Here is a 20,517-nt window from a genome sequence, read left to right on the forward strand (position 1 = left end):
GTGTGTATTTACGCTCGCTCGAATTCGAAGTATCGGTTTCGTCTCCCCATATGAAAGTTGCGGCATGGAAATGTAATTAATTTATCTAATTGGATATCCACAAAGCGATCAATGCATGAGGGTATTTATTGAGAAGAGGGGAGGAGGAGGGGCGGATAATGTTTGCTATTAATTACAATAGTGTAAATACGCGAGACACAATATCTGCTCGACGACGCGAAGTAAAGCCATGGTATTCTCCTGTATGTCCAAACATAATACTAATAGGATAAAATATTATAGTTGCTAGAAATAATAATGCCTAATCTATCTGCTGCTCGACGCGATACACTCAACGATAAAAATATATTTTAGCCGAGTATGTTGATGTTGATTAATTTCTGAAAAGCACTATTTTTCCACTGTATTTATTCATCTCACGCGAATAAGTATAGAGATTTATTCGAACGAGAATATCTCTGACGTCTTTACATCGGAAATATTTTCAAGAGCTTCCTGTGCATCACTATAAGTCCTTTACTAAGGACGTGTGCCAAAAAGCACTATAAACCTTGCCAAGTTTCTATATCTAGTTTTCACAACTTATTTCGTTTTGTTCGCCAATTCTGTCAGCGATCATTTATTATACCCAAGAGTACATATAGAATTGTATAAAAAATTTTGTAAAAAATTTTATACAAATTTCTCCACGCAGATTTATACATTACGTATTTAATATTATTTCAGCTTGATTTTAAACGATACTTTTCTCGATTCAATTCGACATTCAATAATTATACAGAAGTTCGCGGAAAAGAAAATTTTATCGAACGGCGCAGAGACATCAATATTGTCGGACGGATTAAATAATTTGTATGATCCCGTCGCGATGTGCAAGAGCGCCATGAATACGCGATTAACCGTGGCAAGGTAGACAGGTACGGTTTACGGTACTTTGACGAAACGTAAGAGCAAACGTACAGCGGTGTATTCGACGTGACTACTACATTTCTCGACAAACCGACGAAACTTTAGCCGGCCATTCGCGTAAATATACGAGCGACGTGTCTTTTACGACATCGTCGAGGGAGGGAAGGATACCCGATGTCTTGTAAAGTGAGTCGTAAAGACCGTTGTTAACTGATCTCCCTAAGGGGCTACCGTTTCGCGAGAGACTGCCGGGAATAATTTCCGAGGGGTCGTGACCTGCCCCAATCGATCGGCGGGAATCGTCAAAATTGCGTTCCCACGACGCGTACGTCCTTCCCGAATCGGTGAACATCCCTGGGAGAAGTCTACGATCGATAACGAAGTTTTATACCAAGGAAATCTGATTAAGGAGACGCGACAGCGTCAAAGATTCACTTTCCAGCATTTCGTTTGACGTGATATTTTGTAAGCTGCGTGTGTGTATTTTGTAGATAGACAAGTATTCCGAAAATTGAAAAACAATTTTATAGAATGCTAGACTCTATGGCTCAACTTTCAATTATTTTAGAAATCAAAGTGATACGTCAAGTTTAAATAAATAACTCGCATATTTATCTTCACGCAAACTAAAAAGTGATCGTGCGCAAGATCGAGGACAGTTCCCAGGGGCTAGACGCCCCGTCGATCGACGAGAGAATTCGATCGTACCTGTTAACGACCACGTTGAGAAAGTCTTTGAAGAAGGGGCCCGACGCGCGAGTGGCTGGGTCACTGTCACTAACCACGAAAATTATATATTCGCGTACACACAGACAGGATTTGCGACTTCAAGCGGCGGAGGAAGAGAAAGAGAGACGAAAAGAGAAAGAGAGAGAGAGAGAGAGAGAGAGGCCATTTGTCTAAATTCCTCAAAGACTCTGCGGCTCAAAAGAGATACGATATCGGTTGAAAATGACGTATGACTTCGTTCGCCTAACGACAGTTTAGATTTTTAGATATTCCGTGCGTGAATTTGACACGTAAACAGAGGTCTCACGCGCGTGTTTAGCAACACACGACATTCGTCCGAAGGTTCGCATACTAATAGATTAATAAGCTATCTTTAGCTCGAAGAGACATCGAAGACCTGTCGGGAGGTCATAATCTACGCGAGTAATGCATTCGCGCGCGCACAACGTAACGGGGAAAGTAGGATATCTTGTGAAATACAGCGTTCTGGAGTCTTCGTCAAGCTGATCGCACTGCTTTGTGCAATGTGATTATCAACAGTGATTTCCATTCCAAAGCCAATACCTTTATCCTCCCCAAAAAACAGATTGAAAATAAAATCTATGAATTCGTCGATTATAAAATTGTAAATTCGATGAATGACGAGTGCAAAGTATATAATTCGTTTAATCGCATATCGATAATAGTGACCCAGATTTGAAGGAAAAATACTTTGAAGATGTCCTCCATCCTGCAAAAAGAATCTTATGACTCGATAACAATAACAGATAAAATATCCACAAAAATCAGTGAATAATTTTTATAAGATGTATACTTAAAATATTATCTCACGATTCTCTCGAGCATTACATGATGCCGTTTCGATTACCGGTTTTTCGATTAGTTCAAGAAACATGTATTTTAACTCGCATTCGAAGAAACCATCTAAAAATTCATTCGCTGACACGGTTAATTACACAGTCCAGCCAGATTTTGCACCGTGTTTGTTTGCGTATACACACTTGAGATGCGGCACGAGACGCAATACAAGTGTGTTACATCAGAGAAGACGAGTAAAGGATTCTATGCTCATTAATTGAATCGTTAAATCGATATTATCGATCCTCAATGCGTCTGGAATGGGCTGAAATTTTCAAACATTATCGACAAACTCGCGTCCGACGCGATCAGCGATGATACTTTCACCTGCGTCAATGAATGGTGCGAATGAATCGGCTCATGGAATTCATCAACGAATCATTTCCGGTGATCATTGGCGTCGCATGTAACGCGCATTCTCAAGTAAGTTTAATACAGTAATTTTCAAGAAGCGCGGAAAATTGCAACTTGAATTGAAACGGGTAGTTCGGTCAACGTTATAAAAGACCGCGAGTAATTTCCATTCTATATTCAAAGCCAACATAATGTTTCATTAAATTAAGATGCGACATTTCCAAACAAATTTACCAAAATTTATGCAAATTAAAAAAAATATAATGTCTATCCAAATTGACAATATTTATTTAATATTAAAATTTCGGTAGGATCCTCAAGGAGTTGAAGATGCTCCAATCAAAGTTAATTTTTTAGTAACGCGCGAAGATACAAGAAACTCTTCATCACGATAAAGGGCTTATACACGGGGGACGGAAGCTTGCTGAAAGTCGTTTTCCTCGCATTTGCAGGTGGAATCGCGGCATAACGACACACACGTGGTAACGGTAGACGCTGCTTCGGGCGCCGATCTCCTCTCTTGAACGAGATTTCCAGAAAGAAGGCGCGAGAGAGAGAGAGACGAAGAGAAGAAAAAAAGGAGACAGGAAACGCGGCGAAGGGGACCGCTTTGTGCAAAGCCGCCTTTAGAATCGATGACATCCGACCTTCACGATCGAATCGGAATCACGATATCTCGGCGATCTTTTAGGCTTTCTCGATCGACGAAACGTAAACAAGAAGTTTCGTGACTTATCGTTAGAAGTGAAATTAGAACTTGAAGTCACGGAGAGAAGATTTTGATATATATATATACGTATATACATAATGGGGATTTTATGATAATTTCATCTAAATATTGATCACAGAGATTGTGAAGAAGGATATATGTATTTAAAGATAAAAGATTACATTAAAAGACTGGACATTCAGAAACTCTTTGGTGGATACAGGGGACTTTATTCTCTGATAAATGCACGAAATTCTAAATTATGCTAATGGTGTACGACGACAATTAGTTATGGCTTACGATAGTGTAACATAAATACAGATTACTCTACCTGCTTTGCGTTTCTAGTCATGAGGAGAATACTAATACATACTAATTTATTCAAATAAACCTGAATGTCTCTTTACGTAACAAATAAGTTCATTCATCTGTATAAATCTACATAAAAAATGAATCTATAGTTAAGATTAATCTATTAAGCCTCTCTTTCTCTCTTATTTATTATATATTTATTACACATATGTGTAATAAAAATATAAAATAAAATATATAAAATAAAAATTACAAAAAAAGCTCTTTACACGCGTATATATCTGTATGAAGTAACAAATCTAATTGAGACACAAGCGCGTGCACGCGTCAGATAATTAGCGGCTCTAATCGTTAATTATTAATTAACGCTCGTGTTCACGTTTTCCTTCTTCCTTGCCCTAGGAGGAGAATATGATAAGAGAAAATTACAGGGTGGCCACGGGGAATACGGATTTCTGACGATCGTGCAGTTAATACTCATCGACCAATTCATTTCGCGTTGCGCGATAAAATATAAAAATATTAGAAAATAAAACTGGCGAGAGAGAGAGCGTAAGAAAATTCAATAGCGTAATTATCGAAAAATCGGTAATCGGCTTTGATTGCTGCCCTTCTGCTTTCGATATATCTATTAAACGGAATTTAATTTACTTATCTGTCTGAAAAATTTTATCCCGTTTTTTCTTTGTAACCATGGAAAAAAAAATCTTTCGACTGTAAATTTCATCTCTCGAGTAAATTCGTCAATAATCGGATATTTTCGCGCGCGATTATTGACAAATTCGAACAGACCGTTTCCAATCCTCGGGATTAGACGTTGCTATTCTGCTACATTTGAAACGTTGAATTTTGAAGATATGCCGCGATCTTCTCTCTTCGCTTTGAACTTATTAAAGCATCAACCTCCGGAAATCCGTGCTGGAATTCCAAGCACGAACGGAATAGTTTCGACTCCAAAATTTCATAATATCTCGTATCCTTGCGGGATACGCGAGTGAAAATTCAGTCTGCGAGCGTCTCATTTTTCACTTCATCCGCCAAATACGGGTCCTCCGTAGCAGCTTTACGAGCTGCCAGCTCGCTTGAGGCTAATTTATGCGCGAATGAAACGGCTGGAAAAGGTCGAAAGGCAGGAAAATGGCCGTGGAGAGAAAGAAACTGACGGAAAAGTCGCTGAGAGCCGTTCGTGAACTTTGCACGAAGATCAATTAGAAAAGAACTATTCCCGGGGATATAAACGCTCCGCGCTGAGGTCACACGAACAATCAATTAGACATTTGCAAGTTCCAGTATGCAAATACGGTTAAACGTTACGTACGCTTTTTTTACATCTGAAAGAATCTCGAGCGCGACGCTCTCTGATACTTTCTCTTATCGAAGAAGTGAACTTACCTAATGAATTGAAAAGTGAATAAAGTAAGATAATGTCTGTAATTAGTAAGTATGTAATTAGAACGCGGTTTAATTGAGGTAATTAATGACTTATGCTACTTAAAATATGTATTATAAAAGATATAGGTACGCTAAAAATGTATGTATTTCAAATAAAAAAAAATATATAAAATAAATTTTTTTATATATATAATTAAATACAAGTACAAATAATAGTGTGATGTTTAGTATTATATATATATTGTAGAGGCAAATAACTATGCAAACAAATATTGAGAATGTTAAAGAGAAAGTTGTAGGCAAATAATAATAGCAAATTATATCGGCAAAAATTTAAAAAAAAAAAACCCTCACGATCATTTTCGCATCAGCCGCTCTATCTGACTTAATGCCCGCTAAATGTTCAATCTTCCGCGATGTGCTAATTGCAGCTGCCGTTATTAAATGAGCGCTTGTGATGAATCGTGTTCTGACATAAATCGTTATGGGAATCAGCACGCGTAAATCGCATATTATGTCGTCGGCGCGGGTAAAAGTTTCGAGACGCGATACGCGATCGTGGAAGAAGGTGAAGGCTCGCATGACTCCCAGACTCTCCTCTCCCACAACCGCGCGTGCACAATGTTATAATTATCGCTTATACATCGTTAGAAAAGTATTACAGAGCGGGCGTTTTTCTGCATCATTCTCTAATTACGATGAGGAAAAAAAAAAAAAAAAACAAGTATACGATCGTTATTTAATGTACTTTCTCGAACGGTAATTCGTTACAAAGATAGACATCACATTTATTTTATTTAATCCGCGTAGCTATCCTGTTCCCACATAAATACCGGTCGATCATTTTGTCTGGCTCTCAATATTTCGCTCCTTAAAAACAAGATTAAAGAGAGGCGAGGGATTAATTAAACTTTACCTAATGTGCTTCTGGGGAGGGAAATGGCGTCTATACAGATATTCGCGCGCTCGTTATCGCGTATCGTGCGCTATTACCGCAACGACACTCTTCCTGGTCCCACGAGGCCGTGCAAGGTCTCGTCGCGTAAATAATCGAATCGATTTTCCAGAGAGGTGGGAAACCCGATTTGATCGAGAGAGGGAGAGAGAGGGAAGTAATTACTTCGAAGTCGCGATAGAACAGAAATTCGGTAAGTCCAGGGACATCGAGGACCATCTGCGCCCTTTTGTTGGACGTAAGGACGCGTGTGCAAGGCGATCCTGCCGGCAAACGCTACTAATTTTAGATGCGATTATCGGCTCTTCTCAACGAGCCTCGCTCAGGTGCTCAGTCCGGCTGGACCATCTCTCGCGAGATCCGCGTTCAGGTTGTTCCTCGCCTTACCGGGCCCGACCGAACGCGACCGTGACTAATTCCCTTAAGGGATTACGCACACACTTCTCGCCTCTCGTTTCTCGCTCGGCCGAAACGAATGCGAATGTACGTCTTCATGTTTCCGCCGGGGCCTCGACGTGCTTTGCTTTCGAGTGCGAGTAAGATCATAACGTCATATGATGAGAGAAAAAGAGAGGATAATTTCTGACTTCATCTTTTGGGATTGAATCAGCAGTGCCGAGACACAAGGATATTGATTGGATTTCACGATCCTCGATCACCATCCTCGAGATATTTATCCGCGCGGAGGATGCCGACTCTCTGCTTTGTGTTCGATCGAAGCCATTTCCTTTCTAATGCGTTTCTTACGGACGATCTAAGAAGAAACGAGAGACAAGATCACCAAACTGTACTAAGTGAAGAATCGTTCTTTCCGTTTCTTCTCTCCCATCTTTAGAGAGAAAAAAATTACCCTCATAAAAAGATCGAGCACTCGTTCCTCTCTCCGGACAGACAAGCGAGTAAAAGAAATTGTTGGACGAGCGATAAATATATCTTTGAAAAGTAACAAGAGAAATGCTCACACGCGAATGTTTTTATAGGACCATTAAGTTAATTCTCAGTTTTCGTTCTCTTAATTTATTTTAATTTTTCATATATTTATATTGTTAGATGAATGCATGTAGATTTTCCTATTGACTATGAATACAACGTGTGCTCCAGAAAAATCGGTTTTTTTTTTAATTCCTCAGATTTTGTAAGATATTCGACTGCTTGTCCGACAATCTTTTGTCTCACTTATCGGAGAACGAGAAATCCTTGGTTCTCGGTATTCTTGGTATTTTTGCTGCATTCAACTTCCTCGTCGGAATTTTCCTTAGCGAGAGGCACTTCAAAAATAGGAGATTTTAATTTTCCTTGGAGAGAGTATCTCATATATATATATGATTTATTTAAGAGGATTAACTCATTGTTTTATCGAATACGCGGATCACGTCAATCGCATAATGTAGATAATTCAAGAGAGCGCGTGATATTTGAGATAAGAAATCTGTTTTCGTATCTATCAACAAAAGTTCGCCAGCCAAAAGATACCGGAAACACAAACAAAAAAACCGGAATGCAATTTAGTTTGAGAACAGAAGGAAAGAAATAAGTGGAAACTAGTTCAAGGCGAATCACGGATAGAATGTACGCAACTGCGGGCAATGTGATAATGTAAATTTCATTACATTCTGCAGGAATGAGCTCGATAATTGACGCTTAAAAACGCGAAAAAATGAGTCTCTCGATCGGAAATAAAATGTAAATTTCCCGACGGTATTTGACGGCCGTTTCCGCGCTAATTCCTACGCTAATTATAATTCGATAAATATCGTGGTAAAGAAACAAGCGAGAGGAAGAGATCGAAAAGGAGAGAGAGAGAGAGAGAGAGAAAGACGTGAATGTACCACGGCTTTTCTCGACGGGTCCCGGCGCGGTTTCCGTTCGATCCTCCGAAAGTCGAACGGACGTAAGTGATGGTTTCCGACGAAAATCCCCGCGGAGGAAGAATGATTTACGATCGAATGCGGTTCGGGAAGGAAAGTTGAGCCGCGGGGAGGCCGCGGGGGTCGGCTTAATGCATCGGGCGAAACCAGTGGGAAGAGAGCTTTAATTATGCACGACGTTTCTGAATTAAGGCCACTCGGCTTTATGGCGCCCGTATATGCAAAGCGTTTTACATAATAGCTCCCTTGCGGGGTTGGAAAATAATGTGCCGAGGAGGCGCACTCGGCATGGAAACTATGAGAACCATGAGAAAGTGTGTGCGATACAGGAGGATCCTATTTGCTCTCGCATTCGAGATGAGAAAAGAGCTTCGATCGGTGGAGAATAAACTGTATCACTATCAACGCGTGATACTAATTTTACATAGCGTATTTAATATATTTTATTCTTGATTGATAATTTTATCTTGATTAATATTTATATATTTATTTGATTATTGTTCTTGATTAATAATTATATAATTTATTCTATTATTTCTACATGTATAGAATGTTCCAAAATCTCGGATATCCTTTTAATAATAGATAATAGATTTTTCTAGCCAATTTGAAATTGACTTTGTCTTAGCGAAATTATTGACTTTGTCTTAGAGAAATTTTTTTTTTATTTTTTTACAAGTTTCTAATTTTTTTCCACCATATATCCTTATAATTAAGTCTCAAATTAAAATTCTATTAAAGTAGCCAGTTGAGAAATTAATTGAAGAATAGTTTTATTGTTAATTTTTTACTATTATATAATTTTAATTTATAGTTTTTATACATTTTATATAGTTTTATTATATTATATAGTTTTATTAATCTTCAACTATCGGTGTCTCGACATTTTCGCTCAGGAGAAATCATCTCCAAATTGACCCGAGAATCTGCTATAAAAAAGACATCTGCCGGTCTCAAGGCACTCTGTACAAATATGATCAAAAGTAATATATACGTATCCATTTGATCTAATGGCTCTTTGAAGAAAAATGTATCCATTTCATCTATTGATACTTTGAAAGAAGGGGTATAAACCTCTCATGTAATTTGTGCGCAGTTCCAGATTCATTGGGCGAATGATTTGCGATCGAGGAGTTGAAACAGACTGCGATAACAAGTTACGGTTAGGATTTATGAGTCCTATTCCCCTTGGCGAACGTGCCAGGATCGAATTTGGAACTGGGTAGATAAGTTCGCGTGTAAACGACTCCGGTTCGGGGGAGAGGAAGAGGAGAAAGGGGGAAAGGGGGAGGGGGAATCGAGGCGGGCCCCGAGACAGCGTGGCCCCACGGTTTCACTTTATCTCTCTCTCGTGTGGGGCCACACAGAGTCGAAAGTGTGTGTCACGCGAACCCAACTCGCCGGCGGCCTCTCTTTATATATGTGTGTGCGTTCATATGTGTGCGCGTGTATGTATAAGGTCAACCGTGTACACGGCGACCAAATCTACGTCGATGAGAATTAATGCGAGCCGATCGAGAGGCGGCCGCCGGTCGAGGCATGCCACGAATTTCCGGCTGACGAAATCTCCGTCCGTGAATGAAATGAAAGTGGTTTTCCTTCGCGCGTATCGATCTCCGATTCTTTTCGACCCGCGGCTCTGCTCCCGGACTCGACACTGACGAATAATCTCGACCAGCGAAAATTGAGGGCTTTCCACGTGGGGAGGAAACCCGCGGAATCTGGATGAAAAACGCACAATTGCGCGAATTCGACGCGAGAGAAAAAGAGACAGGATTTCAAAATTATTTTGCGCATTAATAAAATCCACGAGAAGAGAGGAGTCCTCAATTCTCTCTCACATACGCGAGAGCTCGACGGCCGTTATCGGTTCTCCAGCATTCGAAATATACGCGATATTTTATGTCACACTTTGTTAATCGCATGAAATTCGTACGACCTGAAACGCGGAAAACTGACAGGAGGGGTTTTTCATGCATTAATGCATCAGTAGAATACTGATGTAATACTACCGCCTCGTAATATTACAGAAACGTCAGTCGGGGTTGCGTGCGATGCTCCGCGATATCACCTATCTGTCACAAGGGTTTTTATTATTTTTTCGTCGCGTGCAGATATTTGCATTTTCCTACGTGTGTATGTACATTTGATGTTGCGCGACGCAGCGTTATTTGTCAAGCGTATCACTTGGTGTGTACCCTGTTGGGGATATCCAGATTTTATAATATTTTTACGCATAAGATGTGCATGAAAATTATTCGCGAAATATTGAACGATTAAAATATCTATATTTATTCGTGACAAATATATACAATATCTATTTACATTCAAAGCCAAATCTAATCCGGAGATCGTTCGTATTCTTCCCTTTTTTTTGGCCGCGACTCTATTATACGCGATCGGCCTATTTTTTACCTCGTTTCCCGTTCACCCCACACTCTCCCCGTCTCCTTTACTTTTTATCCCGGCTCCTCTCTCTAACATTGAATTTTCGCGGCGGACGAGAGAGAATGGTTTGCCTGCTCCTCTCCCGAGCCGCTGCAAATTTAATGACTCCGCGGATAATCGTGCGACTACTTACGGGCGAAAAGTGGCCATTTACTTGCGGGAGGATGTAACAGGATTCGCCTTTAATTCCCTCGCCACATTCCACGGGCCGCGCTTACCGCCTGACCCGCTTACCATGTATAAAGTAAACGCCATTTCCCTCCTCCCCCTATCCTTTTCCCTCAAGCTCTTATCGCTAATTTTTCGCGATATGTTTCCCCGCAGGGATGAAACGCCAGACAATCTCACACCTTTAATTAATCGAGTCACAGCGGAGTCATTTAAAAACGAGCATTTTAGTCGCTACTAATTTTATTCGCCTCATAAAACGAAAACGCTCTCCGATTTCTTCATCTTTTGGTCATCTATTAAATTCCCTTGAAGCGAAAATCTTCTGTTATTCGCGATTATTAATATTAGAAATTTTCGCTGAAATCATTTTCTAATATTTCATTTGCAACACGATAGCGGACGTTTTAAATAGAAACTTCTCAGTTTTAACGATGAAAAGATGTAGAGAGAGAGAGAAAGAAAGAGGAAGAGAGAGAAATGTGATGTGCAATTGTCAAAAGAAAAGCGTGCAATTTTATTCGACTTTATATCGGATTAAACGTACGCGCTCTTCATTTACATTCACCTAGTCTTGGATGCGCAATTTAATCCGCTCGACCGGATTACATGCAAAACGATTGAGAATTTAATTGTTAATATGACGCCGACGTAAAAATATACGAACGTTTAAAAAGAATGTGTTCCTGCCTGATTCTATGTCAAACCATCTTATTGTAATTTTCGAGAAATCGAAATTCGATATCGTGTCACAAAAACTGGATTCTTATCGGATACGTTCTACTTTCGATTTCTACAATTCCGACTGAACATAGAAATTTATCTATTCTCTATATAAATAACTCTTTTTTTTTATACGCATTATACGCATATGTGAGACGCTCCCGACGAGAGGACGCAAAAATGCGTCACGATGGGAGCCACGCATCGTCGCGAAATGCAACCGGCCTATATTAACTACGAAGGCATATCACGTATGCAGGCCGCTGGGCCCACCTCATCTCCCCCCTTTCCCTTCTCTCTCTCTCTCTCTCTCTTCTTGCGTGCGATGAAATTTTTATCGTGCCTGGGCCCGGCTTACGGGATACGCGCACTCATGCGAAACCGTACCGATCTACAGTCCCACGAAAAACCGATCTACAGTCCCACGAATCTTTCACGCAGAGGCCGACGCGGCGCGAGCAACAAAAGTCCGCAAAAGCGAGAAAACGTTGTCGGGGTCCTCGACGAGCCGAGTCCCCGCACGGGTGAGATGTCGCCCGAGACATGGGCCACGATCGTCCGATCGGCGGAGATCGATTCTTCAGTGCCGAGAGACGGACGCGACGTGGTAGTGATTGGCCGATGGTTGATATAAGAGAGACGCGATGTAAAATCGAAGGGAACCGTGGCGCGTATCTCGTTTAACGAGAAAGCTTCGAATATATTCTCATTTTTTTTTTTTTAAGTAAATGAATCTTATGATAGAGACACAAATTGATATTTGCAGAGAATGTAAAAGATGAATATCTTGAGAATGAAAATATTATATAAATGGTTATATGTATGTACTTATATAAAGTACACGATGACTGCAATAGCATTTAATGATACGTATTTGAAACTGAATCAATCATAGATTGGCGAAACTAAACGGAATATGACGGGATATTGCTACAATGTATACAACGATCGTTTTAGTGAAACACCGTCCGGTCTAGTTTGCCGAATTGCACTTGATTTAGCTAGACTTTATTTAAATCGCATCGATATTTCAACACATGTGCAATCGTGTATTGAATTTTGAAGTAAAACTGTATTTTTTGTTTCATTTTATTATTGAAAAAATGCATGACAAAATCAATATAAAAATAAAATAAAATAAACGGCAAAAACAAAATAAACAGTACAAAAAATTATGCAAATATCAATTTTACGAATGATTGCGCCAATAGAAAACGCATTTAATTCTTCTATCGTCACGCATATATATTTTTATATTTCGATGTTTTAAATATTTACAAAATAAATAATAATAATTAATAAAAAATTGAAAAAATAGTAACCAATATATAAAACATATATAGACGCGAAGTCCTAAACTAATAAATGTTTATTATCTCGATAAAGCATTATGACGCTCGATATTTTGTTAAATATTCAAACATACATCGGTCGAATTTTTTAAACAGTGTATACAAACAGCACGCGTGAGAAGCAAATTTAATCTTGGAAAATCAATATAAAAATAAAATAAACAAACGGGAAAAAAGCACGCGAGCGAATAATCGTCACGGAAGATCAGAGATATAAACGCCGCCATTTATAAACAAGAAATTTTAACGCAATTTCATCAGCGAGCGCCTAACGAAATTAAAAAAGGAACCGATGCGTTCTCAGTCGCTTTCAACGGCACTTTGCAAAATGAATCGCGAACATGTGCATATGAATCGGCGAAATAAAAGAAAAATATAAATTGCCGATTGTCGCGACATGTATAGAGCATGTTCTGCTAATCGCACGTTTAAGATATTAAAAATTATACGTTTATATGAAAAGGAATTGAAAAATATCACGCTTCAACTATTCGTCTGACGCAAATTCTATGCAATTGGTGCATATTTATCGTCGCAAGTCAAATTATCGTTAATAATATTCGCTGTTAATGAGCAAACGCAATGGGTAAAAAAATATCTCGATTTCGATTATTAGTCCGAAATATCATCGAATAACGACTCGTGTAATTCGCGACGATTTCCTGTACTTCTGTTCGGACTCGTGTCCCGAATAGGGGTCAAGATTTACATGTTCTCGCTCCTTCCAGCGACGAGGATTTCTCCGGTTCTTTTCTAGGTGGTCCGTCGTCTGATTGAAGGAATGACGAAAGTTATGGGCTCCCGTGAGCGGCTTCTCGACGCGCCGCCTTGAAATAAATTCCACGCGCCAATTCCGCCGATGATTCCTGTTTTATACAGCCGATAAATTCGCCGAGGATCGTCCTAGGTTCGCTAATTAAGTTATTTCTTCGAGCTGCTCTCTAATTGCAATACGCGGCGCCACACTTTTCAACCGGAATTTCGTTATCAAATGAAATGGTCGGTATTTCTATAAAACCGGAATCATAATGGCACTCCAAAAATGCGCGCTTATACAGCGGAAGTTATGCGAGAATCGCATGAAAATTTAAATTGAAAATGTGTAATCTACATAATAATAATGATATATATATGTAAACGGTAAATTGCATTTTGATTATTAATCTTTGCTTTGCCCCGCTGCAAAAGCGGCAATGTATGGAAGGAGAATCGTTATTAATTATCATTAATAATTAATATATTCCACAGTAAATTTCTCTCTAATTAGTGAGAATAAAATTTATAGATATTATGGACATTTATCAATAATTTATTTTTCGCCCATCTTGTCTGATATAGTCGAAAAAAATAGTGGGACATATAAAACCGCAATAAATGTCGAATTAATACATCTAATAGTAATATATAAAATAGCATCTTTTTTTATTTTTAAGAGGATATATATACAATATGTATCTGTTAGATAATTATCATTATGTGTAATTATTTTGTTGCAACATTATATTATTTTTTATAATCTAAATTAAATTAAAAAAAATGCACTATATCACCCATTATCTGAGAATGTCTCGTCCAGTAAATTTGACGTTATCATTACCGAGATATATCAACTTGTATGCATTTCGAGAAAAGCTTAAAAGCCTGCGTAAAATCCGCTAAATATCATGAAAGCATTGATCGTTATTTAATATCTTAATGTCAACTGATGCGATCACTCCACTAAAACCGTTGCAAGTTCATGATTAATAATTATCGAATTCTATGAAACTGATGTCGCTAATCTTGATATGTCGCAAAGGATATAGCAAACAGATCATCCAGGCGCGATTAAAATTATTTCGCTATAAACTCTCTGTCAACTAACTGCCTTTGACGCATTAATTCAATCTGACAGAGAGATCCGTTACGGATCGTCATATAAGCGGACGATCATGTGAATTATTATCGGTAACGTACGTCCGATATTATTCCCGGTACGGAATTTAAATTTCAAACGTACGTGACACATGTCTTCGTTAATTTCGCGCACTATTCCCGCACAATCGGGCTCATTGTTTCGGTCTGTGTCGATTCGCATCGTTATTCGCGCGACCATCCGTGGACAGACGGATTAATGCAGAATTCGTTTCGCGTGCCGACGTGCGTACATATGTACCTACACGCATATTCTAGTTGCATAACGTTACGCATATTTACGCAAGCGACGCAACGTCAAATATTGTTCGCGCAAACAACGCGCGAATTAAAAATGATCGACGCGTGATTTTGCAATTTGTGTCGAAAAAAAAAAAAATGATGGATTCGGAAAATAATCGCCTTGACATGCGCAATCACGATTTCTCAAAGTTTTCTCGAAATTATTCTCGATAGAGTATATTAAATTCGGATACGTTGTTACGAATAGGATTCAAGTTTTATGTCGTGCTCTTATGTTGTCGACTATTTTATTTCACGATCGCGTAAAGATACAATTTGATTTGTCGAGAAGTAGGAAAAACGAGAGAGACAGAAAATTCGAAGATACTCCGTCAAAATTAAGTGCTGCAACAGCTCGTATATACGACACCTCGAGACGACAAATGTCTTCTTCGGGCGCATTTATCGACGCTTAGCCGCGGTACATATAGACACCTGGGTACTTTTACGGACCCGTTCGCGACATTCAGACCCGTTAGAATCTATTACCTACTTACTTCTTTCGTGACAGATAATCGTCGTAACCGAATGTCGTGCGGCTTAAAACACACCGGATAAACGCGCGTAATCTTAGATTGATCAGTATGATGCAGACGTCGCCCTATTTAATTGAATGCGTAAGAAGTTGACTTAGTTAAGATGCTCAAATCATACAGCATGAAAGATCATAAATTAAAAAAAAAAAATATTTTCACGAACGAGAAAAAATATATTTGTATTTTATTTTACACTAAATTTGTGGTGAACATTTTCGTGAAAGTAACTAATTCGATAATGCGCGATTTTCGAATTTTACTTCAATCTATTCGATTACACGTGCGATGTAATCTTTAATTAGTCAATCAACATCGCTTTAATTATCTTGTTTTCTATCCATCGTATTCGCGAGACTCATTACAGTCGATCGCTATATTTAGCCGGGAATGTTGTCCGCGGATGAGTGATAGTTAACAAATATTGTCGAACTCACCCCTCTGCTCTGTAATAAAGTCCAGGGGAGATAATTAAGTGGCAAGGCACTTAACGGTAATCTAATGTCACCTTAACGAGTGCGGGATCGATAGTTCATAATGAAGAAGTCACGTTATACCACCCGTCCTCTCATCTTGTCCTCTCGCGAAAATTGAGGAGGTGCGTTAACCGGAAATTGAGATATTAAGTTTCGGGAAAATTTAATTCTCTTGCTTCACTTAATAATTGTTCCGTTTCTATTCACAAAAATTGCGGCTAAATAATTTGCCCCCGTTGTCTGTTACTATAGTTAACGGACGTTAATTGAAACCGCGTATAAGTGGAATAAAAATCGTGGCAAAGGTAAAAGAGAAAATTGCGATAAGAAAATGAATAATTTCTCATGTTTCGTAATTTAAAGCCGAAGTTGAGCCGCAACGTATAAGAGTAAACTATAAAATATAAATGCAATCTCTCTCAACAAACTACGTCGAAATTGCAAATTGAGTTTGTAGTATTGAAATTTCGTTATATCAACAGTGCCTGGAGACGTAATCAAATTTCGTTATGGCAAACATCCCGTGTTTCAACCTGTTCTATTTGTTATAACAAAATTTTTAAAGAAAACAATAAAGATCCGGTGTAAACTTAAACTAATAATCGTCGAAAATTTACACCGATCTCCCAATCATCGATCTCTCGATCGACGTACGTAAATAAAGCAGACCAAGATATTCTCGAGTCGAGAAATTTCTCTCCGCTTGGAAGTTTCTTCAGGGACTCGGAGTCCTGTCATAAATAATGCAAGAACACTGCGCGCGTCCTCTTATTTTTGTCTCGACACGCTCGACTCTAGTTTCGTCCCGAAAATCGATCTGATGGCCTCTTGACCCGCCATATCGCTATTCTCGAAAGATCTTTCGAGAGGTTGATATCATCTCCGGGGTAATGATTAGAACTGTACATTCGTCTACTGGGCACACTAATTGAATTGGCAAATTGGAGAACGGCATAGGAAACGATGATAACGATGCTCTCTCAATGAGATGTATTACGCGAATTTCCAAACCGATATGGTAGGTTTTATCGATTTTTGAAGGGTTTCCTTCCGATATGATTCGAAATTTCTGCTGACTGCGGCGAAATGTTTGTTACACGTGGCGTGGATCTATATTACCTTGCAATAAAAAGGGAAGTGTCTAAGACACGTGTCATTTTCTCAGTTAAAAAAATCTGACATATATTTAATTTTGATTCGCTAGTTTTATCACTATTTTTCGGAAAAACGCGCGTGCCCTACGTGTTCGGAAAATTTACCACTGTGGTTCGTACGTTACGTCATTGCGGAGCTTCGAAAAAATACTCGCGTTCTCTCGTAGCGCACTAAATTCTCCGCAGTTTGCCATTCCGCGTAATCCTCCACCATGATATAGCCAAATGTGTAAACCTGGCGGCTCGATTGTAAAATATCTAGAAAAATTTGCGACTACGCTTTGCCGTTTGCAACACCGGCTGACCATTTCCTTATCCATTGCGACGCTAAAAAAATGGAAAAGAGAGTCGGAGTTGCGTTTTCGAGCTGCACGGATAATAAAATATAATGGCAGTTTTATTGCAACAGCGTGGCCGTCGTGTTGGAGCACTTACGTCACTCGAATTCAACCATAGTAGCTGAGTTAAACTTGTTAAACTTGTTTTGTTTTCCGCGCGTCCTGCGCGTTAAACCTTCCCTACAGTAAGACACTTTTTATCCCGAGCAGTTTCGTGCGGCTATGAAATAGGTCACACCGACCGGTGCTGGATGAAATTTTCAGCGCGACCGTCGAACCTGACCATAATTTCTCGTCTAGCAAACGTTTCGCGATATTACGAAAATTGGTTTATCTCACCAAGATGACCGATATATCTCTGACATTAACGACAAAATTGTGTGAGACTTTATCTCTCTTTCTCTCTCTTATTTCTCTTTATTTATAATTCTATGAAAATTTATTTAACATTTGTACGATTTATTTTTCTATCCTTAAATTATAAATTTCTTACACGATGCAAAATGTATCAATTTATCGTGTATATTCTTTTCTCTAGAGACAAATTTAAATTTATATTTCTCTCAATTTTGACACATAGACGCAGCTTGGATGCCTTTGCATTTGTCGATAGCTTTCAAAGCGATAAAGCGCAACGTAAGAAACCTCATACGCGCAAGTATACCTTTCTGGATAAAGAATTATAAAACCGAGTGAGAAATTCTCATTCTTATATCTAACAACATTCATATTCTCCAACTGACTATTCTTACGCGGCTCACTATTGTCTCTCGACTTTGCTCGCGGGCACTGAAAAGCTTCTCCTCATTAAAAAGGAAAACTCGATGGAACGAACCCGTTGAACAATCCGTGAAAGCTTCCGCAAAATTATGTTCGCGCAACAAACGCGACCGCGTTTAACAAGGGGAGAGAAGAAAAATCGAAAGAAGAAAAGAAAATGCGCGGCGCCGCGCTTGGCTTCTAAATGAAAAATTGAGCTCCGCTCCAAAGTCTCGAGGAGTTTTAGAGCGTTGAAGAATCTCATCGCGTCCGAAATGAGGGCTTCTTCGTAAAGACGAGGTCTTCTAAGTAATAACGGCGATAAAATCGCGAGTCTACGGCTGATGCTGCAAAATAATAGGAAAATAAATTGTCTGTCATCCGTGAAAAAACTTTGTATCCTTCTTGCTCTTGGAAAAATACGGCTGATGTTACGGTATCTCTCGCGCGGATACTAGACGACCGCGTTTATGTTCGTCCGCGAATATAAATACAGCAAATAATTTGGCTTCGTTCTCTCCCTTTAAATTTCTCGGCTTGCCGGCTCGATCAAACGAAATTGCGTCTTCGAATAAAGCGGGAACACCTGCGGAGTGGATCTTGATTTGTTTGACTAAAATAAAAGTAACATCGTTTTCTTATTCATTAATCATCTTCTGATACTGGGAAACTTACTTTCAACGCAACAATACACACAATAAAGGTAATATCCATTGTAGAATAATTAATTACAGAGGAGAAGACGGCAATTGCTTCGTGTACGTGAAATACGTAAATAATTCCATCGATCTATTTATGAACGGAGAACGTAATTATCGTCGCTTCAAATACTGTCAGTGAGCGATTTAATTTCATAAAATTACGAATAAAATAAATGTGTGCGTGATAGATTCGTTCTCGACAATGCAAAACGCTATAAGTAGATATATCCGCTTTATACCTCCAGCTCTAAGAGGCTTAAATGTCAAAAGCGAGCTCTGCAATCGAATCCTAATGACGGAATTAAGTCCAGGAGAGGAATATTGACTGTGCTCCAGCATTTGTGTTGACAATCGCGTAGTGATTATTGACATAGTTTACTAAATATTATTACCATATAAATAAATGAAGAAAAAGAGGTAATATTACGAATATTTACAATATATTGCCAAATCATCAACAAATAAATAGTTCGTAACTTTTTATATATATAAACGGCTTATAATTTATATAGCGTGTACTAAAATAAGTGTATTTCTCGGCATTTTCGAAAAAACAGCAATTTGTTAAAATAAAAAAAGCATCTCTCTCTCTCTCTCACTCTCTCTTTCTTCCTCTCGCGTCATGTTATTTGCACGATCGTTTTGTGCAAAACAATTAAGAAGCTCGATTAAACAGAGTGCAATATAAAGCAAATAAACGGCACGCAATACATAAACGGGAAAGAAAAAAAGCACTGCAATTGATGCAAATTAACAAAGGATGCGCAAGTTTATTCGCGGCTTTAACGCGGTCGAAAAAAACACACTGCTATATCGTATAATTTCGAAAACCTCTCTCACCGCAAATAACCTTCCCTGCCGTTCCATCGAGTCTCCGAGATTCCCTGATAACAACATGAGAAGCTCGAATCCCGCTCGTATTACCTTTCGTGGGATTCGCCGCTCGCTCGTCAGGGGGATGACGACGAGGCCGCGAATCCATATCGAGGATCTCAACACCCTCGAGTTATCACCAGTCGGAAAATGATAATAAATGCGAGAAACGGGCGGAGTGCGCGCATAAAGAGACACGAGAACGACGAGACGGGCCAAGTATCCTTCTCCTTCTCCTTCTCTTTTCTCCTCTCCTTCCATCTGTACAGTCACCTTGTTAGATTTATGAATACCGCCGGGTGTAAAAGAATCGTGCCCGCTTCCTGGTTGTAAAGGGAGATACATGTATCTTATGGGACACCGTACATTAAACCGAGAATGCCTTTGATCGCATATATATATATATATATATATATATATATATATATATATATATATATATATGCGTAATATTCGTTATATATGTATGTGTGTTGATAAAGATACATTACACGCACATATATGAGTTTGGATATACTTCGATAACTCTTGATGATGGCACGTGACAGAAATGCGGCTTGAAATCGCAACGTCGAGTAATCAGGGAGATGCATCAATAATAGTATATTATTTTTCGAAATACAAAATAAATACAATTATGCAATAGCAACGATCGACTTTTATATCTCGAAAAGCAAAAAATAGAAGGAGCACGTAGTAAAGAGATAATT

At 38.9% G+C, this 20,517-nt stretch overlaps 1 protein-coding gene across 1 annotated transcript in view; it reads right to left on the reverse strand.

The window, feature by feature from the left end:
* LOC126851026 (uncharacterized) overlaps nucleotides 1-20,517 on the reverse strand; it is a 45,327-nt gene that overhangs the window by 13,971 nt on the left and 10,839 nt on the right. The window lies entirely within an intron of this gene.

The sequence above is a fragment of the Cataglyphis hispanica genome, chromosome 7 (genome assembly GCF_021464435.1).
Source record: "Cataglyphis hispanica isolate Lineage 1 chromosome 7, ULB_Chis1_1.0, whole genome shotgun sequence".
NCBI classification, from domain to species: domain Eukaryota; kingdom Metazoa; phylum Arthropoda; class Insecta; order Hymenoptera; family Formicidae; genus Cataglyphis; species Cataglyphis hispanica.